Below are 18,373 nucleotides of genomic sequence, written 5' to 3'. Positions count from 1 at the left end.
AGAGGTCCTTACAGTGTCTCTTTTCTGGGGCTCTCAGGACATGGAACACAAGTGTGCTTTGTGTGCTTTGCTGCGCTTCTCAAACCGTGCCTTCTGCCAGTCAAAACCGACTGGCAGTCACTTTTGCCGTGCCAGGCTCTTGCATCGGTTTCTGGGATCCTGCTGTGCCAGGCTCTTGCATCGATTTCTGGGCTTTGCCAGTTCCTAAACCTGGCAATAGGACTTGTGTTATAAAATTCATGTTGTTACACTTCCTGCTCACTTTTTAAATCCTGGACAAATGTATTACTCTTTAATGTTTCTTTGGGAGGGTACTTAAACATTTCTTTTGAATTTTGGACTCTGGGCACATGGAATTTCTGGTATATTTATATAAAAGCTGATATAATTTATGCAATTTAAATAAAGATTTAAATAGATTATTTTAATCAAAATTGACTGTGAGTTTGCTGTGTTTGTCATTGGGCATTATTTGCCTATTTAATGGAATATACACTAGATTCACTTGTAGTTTAGCAACATTTCAGAATGGAATGTAGAATGTGGCTCTTGAATACTTTTAGTGACATTATTCTTGGAAATTGTTATGTACTTAGAGTAAGCGGGAGAGTGGATCAATCATGTACTTAGCGTTTAACTTAGTAGATATAAATCTCAGGATACTTTGTCCTTGTTTTATTTTTGTATTAGAGAAAATATGCTCTTTTAAAGATAGATTACTGGAAAAATGCAAGAGTTAGAAATACTAAAAAGGTGGACAAAGGAGTAGGTAGAAATAGAAACTGATTTATTTTTCACAGTTATGAGTAATCTGCTTTCATTTTTAGCTGCCGCCTTTGACTAGAAAAGATGAAATAGTTTTTTTTTTCTATCCGCTTTTTTAAAGTTTTATTTTTCCATGAGCTCTTGAGCTAGAAGCCAAAACAATGTTTTTCTGGGCCTAAGTGCATTGCTTGATCTTCCGAAGCCATTTCATGGTCTGCTAGATTCTAATGGAGGTGGTTGGTAATGAGATAATATTTATTTATATAAAAATAAATTTACAACAGAGTGCAAAAAGCGTGTAAGCAAGCAGTACCAGCTTTTAAAAATTCATCATGAAACCATATGAATGTTTCTAGTTTCTCCAAGAGAACACTTTCTCCACATACCCTATAAATTCTTCAGGCACATACCTATAAACACGTGTATGTTCCAAACTCATAGGGACATGAGTACTTCAGGGTTTCCTGGTGGGTATTTCCTGCCATCTAATTAACCCTGTAGCATTCTTATTATCCCCAGAACTATTCATTAGCTTGCTGTCTACCTTCAAATAAATAGGAAATGTTAAATTTTTCTTTGCTTAAAGTAAGTCCTATGTACCAGTTAAGTGATTTATATACTTCACCATCTAAGAACAGTAAAAGAAATTTCTATAGTGTTTTTTGGTGACCTTGATAGCTGATGTCTTCACATTTCTGACTGATAATGTGCAGAAGGCCTCTTGCTCAAAGCTCTGCAGTGATTTATTGCTGCATTGCAGATTACATTTAATTTCTTAAAAAAAAAATCAACATTCTGAGGTCCTTGTTGATGTTTGGGCTGCAGAATCCAAAGCCACAGTCTGCTGCATCTGGGAAGAATCATTTCATATAGATAGAACTTAATGTGATTCATAAATATGCTTTATGCCAAAAAACATATAGCGTGTTACCTCGATTAGTGAAAACTCTGGTAATTAATCTCTTTTATATGAAGTTGGCAGTGTTAAAACTGTGGAAAGCAAAGCTTTGTATGTGGCTAGGCTTGACAAGTGTCTCTACACAGCTTCTACTTGTTCTGCTTAAATAGACAGGGCTGCAATGAGCAAAATTGTGAGGGTTTCAAAATATACGTCACCTCTTTTTGTCTTACCCACCTTAAGCTAGTGCCTCCCTACTCTCTTCTACTAGAAGAGATTTTAGCAACTCCTAGTTGACTACTAGGAGAGACAATACTCTTTGGTGAGCAGGTCACAAAGTATTAATCCATGCCTTGCATTTGCTGTTTGGGCAGCAAAATTGTTTTGTTTGCTCACACCTTGTTTCTTTGTTTGCTTGTTTTAATAAAATGGTTATTAACATTTGAAAAAAAAGTTTTTTACCTAAAAATTGAGATCAACATCTGTTTTGAAATATAAGAAGCTCCTGCAATATTTGTAATGATCCAGACTTTTCCTTGGCCACCCTCAGCTGAAGCTGGGTAATGATCTGTCCACTACAGACAAAGCATGTTGTCTGCAGTTACCCATCTCTTCCTTTCCCCCCTCCTCAGTAGCTTCACTCATTTCTGTCACCGGTTAGCCCCGTGAGCATTTGAGTTTTTGACTGTTGAGTGAGATTTTTCGACTCTTGAGTGTGTTTAATAAATGTCTTACCCTGAATAGCACTATGTCTTACAAACTTCAGTTTTATACCTGTTCATTTCAATTGTGAAGGGAAAGATGAGGTTTTCTCTTAAAATAATATCAGACCTTGGGAAAGAAGTGTGTAAGAGAAGCTCTCAAGGACGGAAAAGTGAAATTGAGTTACTGCTATTAAAAATGAGAGGGGAGAGATGAGGCATGAGTTTTTTTTCCCCCAGCATATTCCTCCAACACACCCTCCATTCCTGAGTTCCTGTTGGCAATTATAGGAGTGGCTGGGACTACATCAAACTATGCCATCATTTGAGTGTCTTACTGAAACCTATGCCACCCTGCCCTTCAACAAGTCAGTTGGTGAGCCTTCTCCAACCAACCACTATTCAAACCTTCCACTTCTCTTGAATGTAGAGTTAATATTGTATTTCTTCCCCAATATCCTTTAGTGTGATTTCTCCTCATTTATTTCTATGCTAAATCTTAAGAGGCCTATTTTATGTTTTCCCGCAGATTTGATGCTATTTCCTTTAGTATTGTGTCACATTTTCATACCATATGTCATATTTTTTTACTCCCCTACATGAAGTTCTGAGGCTAACACTTCAATCTTTTGTATTTTTTCAGTCTTGCTTATGAAATGCCTGATGGATAAGCATGTCACAGTCTCTTCATTAATAGAAGTATTATGGCAAGTGAGTGTTAATGTCCCACTGGAAAGAAGCCTGCAGGAATGCTCATATTTTCAATAGGTTTTATTTGCTGAATTTCTCCCTAGTGCATTCTTGAAGAGTAAAGTAAGAAAAATGCATTTCTTATGCCTGACATTTGGGTCTTATTGTTTTTATTCACAGTTGTAGAGCTGCTACCAAACGCTGCTTGTAACATTTCTTATACTAGAAACCTGTTGGTCATAAAGTTCTCACTCTGGGCACCTCCATTTCGCCTCAAGTTGGGCCTGCTGGCTGAACAGTGGATGTGGACAGGGATGAATCCTGGTGCATTTCTTCAGCTCTCATCAAGGCAGAATCCTCTATGGTGCTTTTCATTTTATCCCATGTGGGGCTTGTGGTAATGAGATTTTACTATCGAATATTTCTTGGGGTGTTGGTGGTATAAAAATAAATTCCAGAGAGGGAAAATATTTCTTTCTCATGTGATCTTAGAGACAAATGCTTAGTTATTGAAGTATGTCCAGATGCATGCCAGATAAGTGCAGGGACTGGAATGTAAACTGAGAGATCAGGGAAGAGTGAGCCACCAGACAGAGGGCATTGGATGAGGGACAGAGGAATAGTGTGAGCTTTAAGCAAAAATCTGGATGGAAGTTCAAGGGGATGTTCTTTTAATGAATTAGGTTTTCCTTCTTATTTTACCTACTTCCCAAGTATGTAAGCATTTCCAAGCATTGTATCTACAACAACACTTTTAGTGGAGAACTGAGCCACTCAGAGTTTTGGCCCCAAGGGTTCTGAGGGATCCACTTGAATAAAATTTTCAACAGTATGGATTGCTGCCATTAAATATATAATTGCATTTAGAAGTCATTTTGACACTAATACAAATGCAACAAAGTAAAATTTAATTTTTTGGCTGAATTATCTTCCTGGTACAGTATTATTGTATCTGACAAAGAAATTAAGTTCTAAAATCAGTACAAAGGCAACATTTCAGCTAAAACTGCCTTTCAACATCCTTTAAATATCCATAAAATAATGCATATATAGCTTTGTATGTATAGAACAGTATGCTAATTCTTAGGCATACCGAGTTTGAAACTCTCTGAGTTAGATTAAATGAAAAAATAAAAGGAACTTTTTTTTTTTTGAGATGGAGTTTTGCTCTTGTTGCCCAGACTGGAGTGCAATGGCATGAACCCGGCTCACCATAACCTCCGCCTCCTGGGTTCAGGCAATTCTCCTGCCTCAGCCTCCTGAGTAGCTGGGATTACAGGCATGCGCCACCATGCCCAGCTGATTTTTTGTATTTTCAGTAGAGACGGGGTTTCACTATGTTGACCAGGATGGTCTCGATCTCTTGACCTCGTGATCCACCCGCCTCGGCCTCCCAAAGTGCTGGGATTACAGGTGTGAGCCTCTTCGCCCGGCCTTTTTTTTTTTTTTTTTTTAAATAGATGTAGACATTTATACACTGATAGGTAAAGTACTGAAATTATATATTTTTTCCCCATTTATTTATTTTATTGCATTTTAGGTTTTGGGGTACATGTGAAGAACATGCAAAATTGTTGCATAGGTACACACGTGGCAGTGTGAAGTTGATGGGGAGGAAGGCAGCAAAAGGAACTTCTAAATGCATATATTTAAACCTTAAAAGTACTCAGGTTTTACACTAAATCTAAAGTTCCTGTAAGTGAATTAAAGATAGGGGAGATTTTAAACAGCTCCTATCTGCCTGCAGATTTACTCCTTAGTCGATGCTCAATAAACGTCTTTAAAGTTATAGATCTCAGGAAATGCATCTTGTCAAAAGAATTAACTTGACAAGTTAAACATGAAGAAGAAGAAAAAAATGATTTTTGGCAGAAAATTTAGAATTTGACTTACGAATATGTGGGAAAGTAAATCATGAAGAAAGTATGAACTTCAAAGCAGTTGAAACAATACCATGTTCAAAGTGAGAGTCAAGAAATAAGGAAGAACTAGGAATGAAAGTATTTGTGCTGTCAGGGTCTGATTGTCTCAGTAACTCCCAACATACACATATTTTAGTTCAAGGAAATCCATCAATTAGTGCAATATAATTTGAGCACTGTAATCTCATCTATCATCACAGGCATAATGAATATTTGTGCAAAATGAAAGAAAAAATACGATTACAGTATCATAAATATCCAGTGTGGGAAAGAATAGAAAAATATAATCTAGATAAGTAGAAAAGTTTTAAAAAGTGTTCTTAGAATTACACCACCCTCATGTATCACTACTATGTTGGCATTTTGCTTCTAATCATAGTTTCACACATCACACACCACACACACACACACACACACACACACACACACACACACACACACGGAGGAAGAAGTCTGATGCCAAAATTCTCCCGCTTATGTAATATCAAGGTTCAGAAAATGCAAGTGCTCAGGCTCTGCATTGATGTTAAAAAGTTTTTATGATGAAAAATTTCAAAATATATGCAAAAGGAATCACAATTGTTTTAAGAATTCCTTACCCATCTTCAACAGCTAGCAAATCATGGCCTATCTTCTTTCATTTGTGTTCTCGCCCATTCTTTCACCACGTTATTATTTTGAAACAAATCCTAGTATGTGTTTCCAAAAGATAAGAATTGTTTTCTTAAAAACATAACCAAAAACATTACCAAAAATAAATATCATTAATAAGATTCCTCCCTGTCATCAAAATCCAGTTAGTGTTTAAATTTCCAAGTGTCTCCTAAATCACAATTTTGAATGTTAATTTAAAATTTTGTTTGAATTTACTTAAATTATTTGAATCAGGTACACGGTGATGATTAATATGATTTTATAATTGATATAATTTTAAAAAGCCTCTTTCATTATGGGTTTCATACCTTTTTACTTTTTTCTTTATTATTTATTTGTTGAAGAAATGACATAATCTGTTCTGTATGTTCCCACAGCAAATTCTTTATTAATTTTGATTCAGATAAAACCTCAAGAATTACGGCTACCTCTGACTTAACATGAGATTAAAACATGTTAGAAATTATGGACAGATATAATTAGGAATGCTCAGTGTCTGAAGAATAGCTTTTTATATTGAAATTTCTTTGGCATTAAAATCATACACATATCATTTAATTTTCAACACAGATACATGAGGTTTTTCAGAAATTAATTTTTAAGAGAGTCTATCCTTTGGATGTATAACATATGCTATACAACTATGTCCAATTTCTAGAGCTCCTTCCCATGTAAATTATTCAATGACATGGGCTGAAAATAAATGATATGCAGGGTTTAAATGTCTGCTTTTGTGGCAAGCTTGTAGAAATACCAAATAAGGCAGTAAAAAACATGCAACAGAAAATAAGTAAATTGGTATTTGAAAAGTATAATTTCTCTGAAACTCTCAAGGGCATTACACATTTTGCTCTTGTTCGCTGTTCGTTTTTCAAGAAACAGGGATGTGCTCATGCTGATTCAAGTTATTTGGGTTTGTTGTCAGGATACACAGGAAAGAGCAGAGGAATAGAGGGCTCTCTGCACAGTCCTGGAATACCTGGAACAGCCATGTGGTCAGGACTTGTTGGGAAATAGCAGTTGTCTTGCGGTTAACCAACAGCACTCCTGCCGACCCAGCAGCCACTCTAGAAGCTGTACCTGCTGGAGCCAGCATCCTGACTTTGGAGGGGCTCCACAAGAGAGTGACCTGCTGAGCATCATCTCTGCTTCTATTGTTCTTTCCTTGGACCAGTGGACTTCTCTTCATTCTCCTTTTGTCATGGTTTTTGGCCCCCTGTGGCTTCTAACACCTCATGACTTCTACAGGATCATAGCTCCTTCTTACTGCTCTCACTTTGAGATTCCGCTTCTGATCATGCTACCTACTCCTGTCTCCATGTTCACTTTGCACTCAAACATTCCTTTCAGCCCCCTTCAGAGTCTCTGCTTCAGTTATTTCCCATTGTTTTTCTTCTTGCAGAGCATGGGTATCAGGAATGCTTTTTTTCAGTGTTTGCTTTCTGAGTAAATCTATTTTTATACTCCCTAGCTTAACTAGTGGTATCAATTATCCAAACCACAAACCTGTGAGTCATCCTTTTTCTCATCTCAACTAACCTAATGGCCACTGACTTCTATTGATTTTACATCACGAAGAGTTCCTAAATCTACCTTCTTGATGTCCTTGACTACTCCCTCATTACCTTCCACTAGAATTATTGTATGACACTTTCCTAACAAGCTTTCCTGTCTCTAATTTATTCTTTTACTCTAACCTTCACACTGCAACAAGAGTGATATTCTAAAACGATAAACTTTTATATTATTTGGGTTGCTTTTAAACTTAAAAACATACACATATATACACAACAACAACAGCTCATGTTTTCCTATGGGATAAAATATAAACTTCTTAAAATGCCTCACAAGGTTCTTCACGAGTCATCTACACACACCTCTTGGGTCTCATTCCTCACCAACCTCTTCCCATGGGTGCTGTTCTTCAGCCACTAAGAATTATCATCAATTCCACAAAGAAATTATTGCCTTTCATTCATCTCTGCCCTTTCTTGTGCTGTTCTTCCTCCTTGAAATATCGACACCTTCTGCCACCCTTCTCCACTTATTAAAATTCTACTGTCCTTCAAGGCAAAAGTAAAGGTCATCTCATCAGTGATTCCTCAGGATGATGGAGCTGTTCACCTGCAGTGTTTCAACAGTATTTTGTATGACCATGTCAGCCCACGAATCACATTGTTCTGTCATTATTTACTCCTATGACTATTTCCACTGCTGCTGTGAAACCTCTTTGAGGGTCTTTGGCTTGTTGTGGTCTCTCCTGATGAGTGCAGGGCCTGGTGCATAGTAGGCATTCACTAACACTCATGTTTGTTGTGTAATAATAACTGTGAAATTATGCTTTGTTTTTGCTGCAGTGTTTAAAACTCCTGCTTCTGTTAAGGATGCAAGTCTGTTGAGGTATCATTTCTGAAAAATTACCTTGCTGAAATATGCATAAAATGAAATTGCTGCTAGAGGCAATTCTAGCTGAAGAGGAAATCCATTGGTACTAAATTTCGCTAAACATCTGACCGGTAGGTACCACTAGAACTGCTGCCTGGGAACAAGGGCTTTTTATTTTTTATGAGTGAAAAGTTACTGCTTTCTGATTAAGAAGAAGAAGGGAAAATAAGCCACAGGAATTTTATCATTTGAGAAGCATTACTCTGCTCTCTTCCTATTTTTCCTTTTTCTCTCTTGTGGAAACAGATAGATGAGATGCTCTAGGGAACTTGAACCTGTGGGAAATGATTCAGCAGCAGGTCTTGAACGAGAAAAATCACAAAAATTATTATTTGATCTTAATACTCATGAGCAACAATTACAAGATCTTTCGAAAATGTTAGTGCTAAATTGTTGTGAATTTTAACTCCAGAATCTTTCCTCTTTGCCTCTATATCATGTGCCTCTCAAGTGATTGTTTTATTATTATTATGTGAAGGGGAACTGATTTAAAATCTTGCAATTTAAGGAAATATTTAAACTTTGAAAATAGCTCCTTTGTTTCCATGAAAAATGATACTTTGGAGTCCTCAAGTAGTTGGGTGAAACTGCAACAAGAATTCACTTTATTTTCATTAGAGACTCTTTCTTGTAGTAGCTGTGGAGCCATGGTGCTAGGTTTGAATTTTAGATCTGCAACTCAACTACCTGTATGACCTCGGACAAGCCATGTGACCTCTCTGTGTCTCAGTTTCTTATCTGTAAAATAGGAATTATAACGATAGATATTTCATAGGGAGTTGTGGATTAAATGAATTATTATTTACTAATTGCTAAGAACAGTGTCTGGAACATACTTTGTGCTGTGTTCATAAAATACATAAATATTCCTATAGGAGTGGACAGTGTACGTAAATGTCATCTGTTATGTAAACTTTGGTAGAAAAAATTTTTTGAGAAGAGTAGGCTTATTAGTTTTTAACTTTTTAAAGCACTGTCATAGATATTTTCTTGTTTGATCTTACCACAATACTCAGAGGAAAACGAATGAGAGTTAAAAGTGTTAAAATCAGAATGACTTGCCCAAGGTACTACAGATAATTACAGCACTGAGAGAAGTCACACAAAGGTCTCTTGGCTCTCCAGGGGCATATGCATTTTTTAAAAGTTATATTATATGATTATAATTTTAACCCATGGTAAAGTTTAAAAATATTTTATTGACAAAATGACAACATTTAGCCAGCTTATTTTAAAAATGCATATAAAGGTAGTTAAAGAAGCATTTTGTCCAGCTTTGTTGTGCAAAGTGCAGAGTCTGAGTTCTGATTATTGATTAATTTTGATCTAGTCCATAAGAATATTAATATTTAGCATAGTGAAATAACCTTGTGCTATGAGTACAGCTGTTCAGCAATTGTTAGGGTCTTTCAATAAATATCAAGACCTTTTGATTATTCACACTTTTGTACCAGGGGTATGTTACAATGGAAGGAATAAGTATGCCAAATTCTACCAAGTGAACCATTACTTATGAGCAAAGAGATACCATGGAACCTATTAGGTCTGAGGGAAACGCTCTACTCTGTGTCTTCAAACATTTGTTCAATGGGATACGAGGTTTTATTCTCAGACTCTTCCACACATACAAGTATAGATTACATTTGGAATCTTTTGGCTTTTGGAAACATGGCTCCTATTACTTATTTAAAATCTTCATGCAGGAGGAGAGAAAGAAGGGAGCATAAATCAGTTAGAAGTCAGACACCTTAATTCTTAGGACATCAGTTTCAAAGTGGTTCAAGTAAATATTTTGAAAATGAGAGTATTAACAATAAATTAGATCAAATATGATTTTTTTAAAATTAAAATATACATTCAAAACCCAGGGAGAGACCATAAAGTAAATATAGATGTCAAAATAAATAAATGTAGATATACTTTGAAAACAATTAGAGTTATTATTATCTGGAAGAACAAAGAGCAATATGATATTGAAGGGCTCATGAATTGTGTTACATGGAGTAAAAGGATTTTAAAAAATTAATTGAGATTTTAAATTTTAGAACATATATTACAACTTTATTTTGACTAAGTGGGACTAATCATTATATTATTTTTTCATTGGTTATAAAAATATGCACATTTATACTGATATATTTCTTAGCCTTGCCTCTGCCTTTTAAAGCACTATCATTGTTCACTGTAAGAGACACTGGAGAAGATGGGCATGATGAGAAGTGGGTAAGGAGGATCTGTGTGGTAGGCAGCAGCAAATGACACTGCAAGTGAGGTAAAGGTGGAATAAATCCTACAGCCACTGTTAACCTAATGTTTTTCCAATTTATGCTAGAGTCCTGAGGTTATTTGTCCTGTGCCTCCATGCAGTTCTTCCAGACTTCATGTTGTGTTGTATATTGTTGCACACTACCCATATGCTGTTTTCAGAAATGTGCTGAATCCCATTTGCAGTTATTATGCCAATTATTCTATAACTTCAAGAGAGTGATGGAACCTATGGCCCTGAAATTTCATTATTTTTATAGCCTACTTCTTTTATTACTTGTAGGAGTCTGCAGTTTCCACATAAATTAATTTTGTCCTCATTCCTGAGAAATATGGTCTGGGGATCTGATGGAACCTTGCATTCTTCTATATTCTTTGGATCATATGATTCTTTTAAAATACTTTTTATTTTAATTATATTTTGTGTATTTTATGTGGCTTTGTCTGACTCCAGGTTATACCTTAGGAAATATTTCCCTTGAATCAGAAAATGACTTCTAAGTGATGTATTTATTTTTACCTATTTGCATATTCATCATAATAAATGATTCAGTAATATCATCTTGATTTAATACAAAATAGAAATACATATTTTTATTCTTCCTTCTTAGTTGATTTTATGTTAACTTTTACTTTTCCATGTGTAATTGTGGATTTATGGCTTTTCAGATTTGAAGTATGGCCGTTGACCCCAGACAGTTTTGTCTTTTTGATGCTCAGATGACCACAATTTTGGCTAATGGAAGCCCCGTTTAGATTGGCTTTGTTGCAATTTTGACGTGATCCCATAGACTTTGAAAGCTTTCTAGCTTTTTGGCACAATAAAGTCATCTCCATTCACTTTATACCTTTTTGCCTCAAATAATAGCATTAGCCATGTGTCTAAGAAGCCTGGAAAAAAATTATTAGAGACCAGAACCTGGTACAGGGGTGCATTGTGAGAGTGACATTATTTCTGGGACATTCAGCCTATAAAGCTAAAAAATAAAAAGGTTTTGCTTTATTTTGTTTTTCAAGATTCTTTGTAAATACATGAGATAATCTTGCTTCATAAGATTATCTTCATAATCAGGCTTCCAGAAGGCTGGAAAAAAATTATTAGAGACCAGAACCTGGTACAAGGATGCTTTGTGAGAGTGGCATTATTTCTAGGGCATTCAGCCTACAAAGCTTAAAAAAAAAAAAGGTTTTGCTTTGTTTTGGTTTTTAAGATTCTCTGTAAAGACATGAGATAATCTTGCTTCATAAACATATTTCTTATGGGAAATTTCTAACCTCATTCTATTAGTTCCAATTTTAATTCTTGATTTTAAAATATTACCTTCTTTGTTTTCTCTTATATGATATATAGTATATGATATTGCTTATGGGGCTCTAGCTTTCTAACAAAGTCAATATAAATAGTTACTAAATGTGTAATAATGATTATTAATATTTACTAATACACCATAGTGCTAAGATAAAAATACAACATTAATACAAACAATAAAACTACTAAAGTCCAAACATTTCTGTGTATTTCCTTTTGTTTATAAACTGCACTACTCTAAGGATTTGCAATCAAATTACTTTGTTCTAGGCAGTGTATAGTCTTTGTGTGGCTACATAATTACTTAGTGATAGATAGTTTGGTTCAGCTATTTTCATTAGCTTTCAATTTGAGGGCCTTGGCATTGTTACAGCTAATTATATAAATTCTAAGAGAGTAAAAGTTGTTAGCTACTAGTCTTTTCTTGGTGATTATCATCAATTACTAGAAGAGAGAAGAAATTGCTCTGCCATGTGGTAAAATAAAATGCAAATAGTTGGTCTCAAAATTTTGTACATTATCTATAATAACACCAGTATCTTTAATAAAAACATATAATTGTGACTGCATACATTATATCTTAACATATAAGTATTACTGACTTTTTAGTAATATCAAAATCTATGTGTTTTATACATTCAATTAAATGTATTTTAAACTCTGCTAAATAGTATCTGTATCTTCCAAGCTTTTAAATTTGTTTCCATTTCTAAGCTAAAATTTTAGGAAATCTTTAATTTGTCCCTTGGGATATTGAGGCAATACTTCATATATTACAATTCATATAATTATCAAAGAACAAAAGATGCATATATAGGTACTTAGATTTGCCTAGAACTACAGGTCAGAACAAACCTACTGCATCTATATTATTGGTATCTTTAGTTTAAGGAAAGTTCTAATGTACAATGCTATTTTTTCAGAAGCTTTTTGATAAACACAATAGATACCTTATTACCTTAGGACTAATGAATTCAGACTTCTAAAACCTAAGAATATTATAAGACATATAAAAGGCATATCAAAATAGAATGCAGTTGGTTTAAGAATACCTGGAAAATGTGGAAGATTTTGTATTTGAGAAATTCAAGTGGAAACATTTCTATGGGTTGATGCAATTTTTAGATTATCTGGGACCTGCTACAATGCTATTTGTAAAGGACACCCAAGTTTACAATTATAACATATTTCAATTGCAATTCATTTCAAAGAAACGGAAATGTCATGTTTTACATGATATTGTCATAAAGCATTAATTGGCTCTTTAGTTTTGGTACAGAAGTTCAAATTCTTGTCTGGAAACAAATATGCTGTGCCTGAGATTTCTGATTTCATATCCTGTAGTAATTACATTTGTAACTATAGAGTATAATGTAAAATCATATTCTTTAAAATTAATGTAAACCAATAGAAATTTTATTCTTACTATTTTTTTAAATCATTGAAATTTAATGATGTCAAAATATAATGCTTCAACTGTTAACATAATTCTTGCATACATACGTAGTGAGTCAAAGATGAATTTAATTCATCAGTGAGGGAGCCAGTGGGATGACAAAGCTGGGGCCAAAGGAAGATTCAGAAAATAATGCTGAAATAAGAGCACTAAATTAGGTGAAAAACAGGAAAATAAAGTCTTAACTTTTAGGTTTATATTTTCTACAAGGCAGAAATTATTTATATCCCTATCAAACAAAAGTCATTTGCAACTTATCAATTGTCTACAAGTTAATAACTAGCTTTACAAAGTCTGAACTTTAATCAATAGTAAATAGTCAACAAAAGTACATTCCTCAAGTCAGCTGACTTTTTAATTTTTATTTCATTTTAATATAATTTAATTTTTGAGACAAGGTGTCACTCTGTCACCCTTGCTGGAGTACAGTGGCTGATTTCAGCTCACTATAGCCCTGACCTCCTGGACTGAAGTGATCCTTCCTCCTCAGCCCCCAAGTAGCTGATACTACAGGCATGCACCACCACACCCAGCTAATTTTTTTTTTTTTTTTCCCTGGAGATGGCATTTCGACATGTTGCCCAGACTGGTCTCGAACTCCTGGACTCAAAAGATCCACTCACCTTAGCCTTACAAAGTGTTGGAATTACCAGGCGTGAGCCACTGTGCCAGCCTCGATGACGTTTTAGACTTTTATTCCGGTATGACAATGAAAGAACACACAGCCATTCTTTTGCTTTATTTCTATGTATTGCATAAATTTTTACTTTTTTTTTTCTTTTTTTTTTTTTTTTTATGGAGACTCACTCTGTTGCCCAGGCGGGAGTGCAATGGTAAAATCTTGGCTCACTACAACCTCAATCAAGTGATTCTTCTGCCTCAGCCTCCTGTGTAGCTGGTATTACAGACACCCACCACTATGCCTGTCTAATTTCTGTATTTTTGTAGAGATGGGATTTCACCATGTTGGCCAGGCTGGTCTTGAACTTCTGACCTCTGGTGACCCACCGGTCTCAACCTCCCAAAGTGCTGGGATTACAGGCGTGAGCCACCGCACCGTCTGGATAAAGTTTTTCTAAGGAAGGCATTTAACTAAACCAAGACACAAACCCCTCACAATTGCAGTGGATGTTTTGTAAATAAAATAAGATAAAATATAAATATTTTATTAAAGAAGAAGAAGGTAATTAAGTTGCCTCCTTCCCCAGTTTTCTAGAACTAAAGTTTTCCCTCTCTCCTCCTTTTTACTCACTTTCAGAGCCCGACCTCAGGTTCTAATCTATAATCAATTCCTTAACTGTAGCTGAGCTTTATCAGACCAAAAATAGTAACTTTTTTTCTTTTCTTTTCTTTCTTTCTTTTGTTTTTGGCTTAAGACTGCTAGGAAACAAATGAGAATTATTTTATATATTTTTTAGTTTCATACACAGACTTTCAATGTATTTGCAGTTTAAGAAACAATTGTTACAGTCAAACGAAGTATTTTGTAAGATTCAACACATTTAATACTTTTAAACTATATACATTTTTTAAAACAGAAATTTTATATGGTAATGAATTTGGAGCACCACTTTCTAGACAATTCATAAAAGTCTCAAGAAATTCTCAATATCGTCTATAATTCAACAGGTTTATAATATGTTTATAATTATTCAAGTAGATTATTTTATTTTTTAGGATAATACAGTCTTTCTTCAATATAGAAGAGATATTACCTTACAACCAGAAGCAATGCTGTTCACAATTACACCTGTTTGGATTTAAGAATGTACTCACTGTTTTCTGCTACACTAATCATTTTTCTATTCCACTTTCCTTTGTAATTTAGGCTTACTCGAGGAGAGAGGTTATTTTTATTTACTTCCAATTATTTAAAAGTGAAAGAATGGACAGCAGATCATTTAATTTCTGAAAAACAGACTTTTCCTGGGGATCAGTCTTTGTTTCATTTACTATAAGTGGGGTGGCCCGCCCTGGCTATTATGCCTAAGGGAGTGAACCCCTTAGGGTTTAGAAACCTCAATAATTATGTTTTGAATATTTAATCTTATATTTAGATGATTTCACAGAACCTATCTTGGCATCCCTGAGGAGGGAAATCTGGAAGCTTGCAGGGACTCACCGCAAGGGTGGTTATAAGTCTAGAAACAAAGCTCAAAGGTTACTGAGGTTGCTGGGCAGTCATTTATCAACGCCAAGTGTTTCACAGGTGTCCATTTTCTCTAACATAGTCTGGTGAAGGGACCTGGGCCTCCTCCAAGATATGAGGATTAGGACTTTTACTCCTGATACTTTTACTCGGATACTTTTTCAAGTTTGTGTCTAAATTTTCTCTCTCTCTTTTTCTTTATCTAATTCTGTCTCTGTTTTTCTGTCTCACTCTATACTTAGTGAGGCTTGCAGCCTCTCCGGGTCATCTGAGTGGGAGTCAATTATGAATTGGCTTTCTTTTGTATGCTTTTTTTCCATAGATACCAGGCTCCATTTGGCCATAATGGAATTTTTCTATTAGGAAGAAAAAAATTCTCTTAGCTGATTCAGGTCATGATGGTTCTAAAAGCCATCAAGAGAATACGTTGGCTTATCCCTGGTACATCAAATTAATGTAGAATGGGGTCCACTTGATTGAAAGTAACTGCACAGGTAAAGAACTCTTTATCTTTTTGATTGTTGGATAAGGGAACACCCATAAAAGGTGGATCTTCAGTAAGGATGAAAATAGGCTGCTTAGAAAAAAATTATTTATGAAACTTCACAGAAATTATGTCAAGTGGTGGAGAGAGATAACAGAAAACAAGTAAGTCAGAAGAACAAGCAAGCACAGAGGATGACTTGGTATGATTCTACCTAAAATAATGAAAGCATATGAACTGAAAACTGTTCAGAGAAGATTTTCAGGAAAGTAACACATGGTGAGTTTTTCCACCTGCTAGATGGTCTATGTCTTGTCGCCTACCTCTAGTTTTTCAGGACCTGCTCTTTTTCAGGTTATGCCAAGACTACACCAATGTATAGTGGGCAAAGATGAAGCATGGCATTTGTCCCTTTGGGGGAGGAAGTGATGGGACTGACCACCACCAGCCAGAGTCCAGTGACTATGACAAATTGTTTTTAACACACTAATTTAAAATCAATGAAAATGTTTATTTCGCAAGTTTAGGAAGCAGCAGTGAAAAAGTCAAATACACATTTGAAAAGACATTTAAATAAACATTTGAAAAACAAGGGCATCACAGCAAACATTTGAAACGTAGAAGAACAAAAGAGACTATGACATTGAAGGAGTCATTTTATGAAGTTTATTAAAGGCAGTACAAACCTGTAGGTTATTATTGTCGTTGGAATGTTTACCTGTTAGAACACAGGACATAATCAAGTTCTGTGGGTTAAGGAGAGCTTATTTCATTATCAGCAAATTTAGTGACCTCTCTGAGACTCAGTTTCTTCACGTGTAATATATAGCTTTGAGTTTCTTATGGAATCGAGAGAGAACGCATTAGCTTCTATGTGTATGAGGCTTAGCACAGTGCCTGAAACACACTAAAGATCAGTAAAGGTCAGATCTTGCTGTTTAAAGTTTCCCTCTGATATGGACACAAACGGTGTTCTGCACTCTGGTCAACCAGCCTACCCTCTAATGCAATGAGATGACAGGATCATCTGGGAAGTGAGAGGACTCAGAGTCCAGGGAAGCAGAAGGCTTAGAGTGTTTGGCTTGTTGACTTTTTACTGCTTAGTTCATTCAAGGGTGGTGGAGTCTATACAATAATTTTAGTCTAGGTAAACCATCATTGAACAACATTTTTTCACCAATGAAAGTTATTTTCTAAACATCTCCCATGTCGATCAGCAAATATTCCGGTGTAGATGTCAAGAATGGCATTTAAAGTGCTTATTAGGTATCTCTGAAATGTAGAGTTCTTACTGGGCCTTTCAACCACTAATAAGCCACCACTGAGATAAAAATTTAAATGAATTTACATTTACATATCACACTATTTATATTTGAAGTAAATTACCACACAGATAATTTGACCTCTTAGTACATGTAGAGGGAAGTTTAGGATCAAAATCAATTATGATTCCAGGATCACTTGTTAGATTCCTCTGTTACACCAGACTCTACTCTAATGTTTATAATGCAGGACCTGTATAATATTTTTATCATTTTTCTCTTTACCAAGATTGATTGGAAAAGCTGCATTGATTGAACTTAGCCATCAGGGTGGTATTCATAAAGTAAAATATTATTGCAAACATAGTTTGTGTGGTAGGAAATCAATCATGTGAGCCCTATAAAGAATTTTAAATCTCATTATATCAAAGTTACAATTTTTCATATTTGTGCAGAGAAATCTCTTAAAGGGGACTGCTAAGAACACATTGAAGAAGATTGTGGCTTGATACATAGTATTTTTCTTGAGAAAGGAGAATTTGAGACTTAAGAATGCAGTTTTGAAAATATAGAAGCATAAATTCACAGAATATGCGTTCCTTACTTAAAACACTTTATGAAGGTGAAACATAAAGGAATGAAAACTTTTAAAGAAATTGAAGTGAAAAAATAGAGAATCTTAAACCTAAGAACATTTTGATAAATGTTATTTTAAACCAATTCTAGATTTACAGAAAAGTTACAGAGAAGAGCTCTAATATACCCACACCCAGTTCAGCCCATTTTTAACATGTTACATCACTATCATGATATATTTTTATGATAATAAACCAATTTTAATACATTATTTTAACAAAAGTCCATACTTGATTCAGAATTTGTTTTTAACCTAATGTCCCTTTCCTGTTCCAGGATACCACATTGCATTTAGTTGTCATGTTTCTTTAGGCTTCTCTTGGATGTGACTGTCTCATGACTTTCCTTGCTATGGATAACCTTGATAATTTTGAGGAGTACAGGTCAGGTCTTTTGTAGAATGCCCCTTAATTGGAATTTGTTTGATGTTTTTCTCATGACTAGATTGGCGTTATGGGTTTTTGAGAGGAAGTCTACAGAGATAAATTGCCTTTTTCATCACAACAATCAAGGACACATGCTATTAACATGTCATCACTATTGATGTTGACCTTCATCTCCTGGCTGAGGTAGTAGTGTTTTTCAGTTTTCTCTATTTCCCACCCCCCCAACTCTTTTCCATACTGTACTCTTTGGAATGGAGTCATTAAACTCAGCCCACACATTTAAGAAATGGGGAGGAAATCTTAAACTTTAAAAACTGGAAACGTAATGCCAAAAATCAGGAAAATGTGCAC

This window comes from Sapajus apella, unplaced genomic scaffold (assembly GCF_009761245.1).
Source record: "Sapajus apella isolate SASKATOON/1434 unplaced genomic scaffold, GSC_monkey_1.0 scaffold4, whole genome shotgun sequence".
NCBI lineage: Eukaryota > Metazoa > Chordata > Mammalia > Primates > Cebidae > Sapajus > Sapajus apella.
This window is presented reverse-complemented; position numbering follows the sequence as displayed.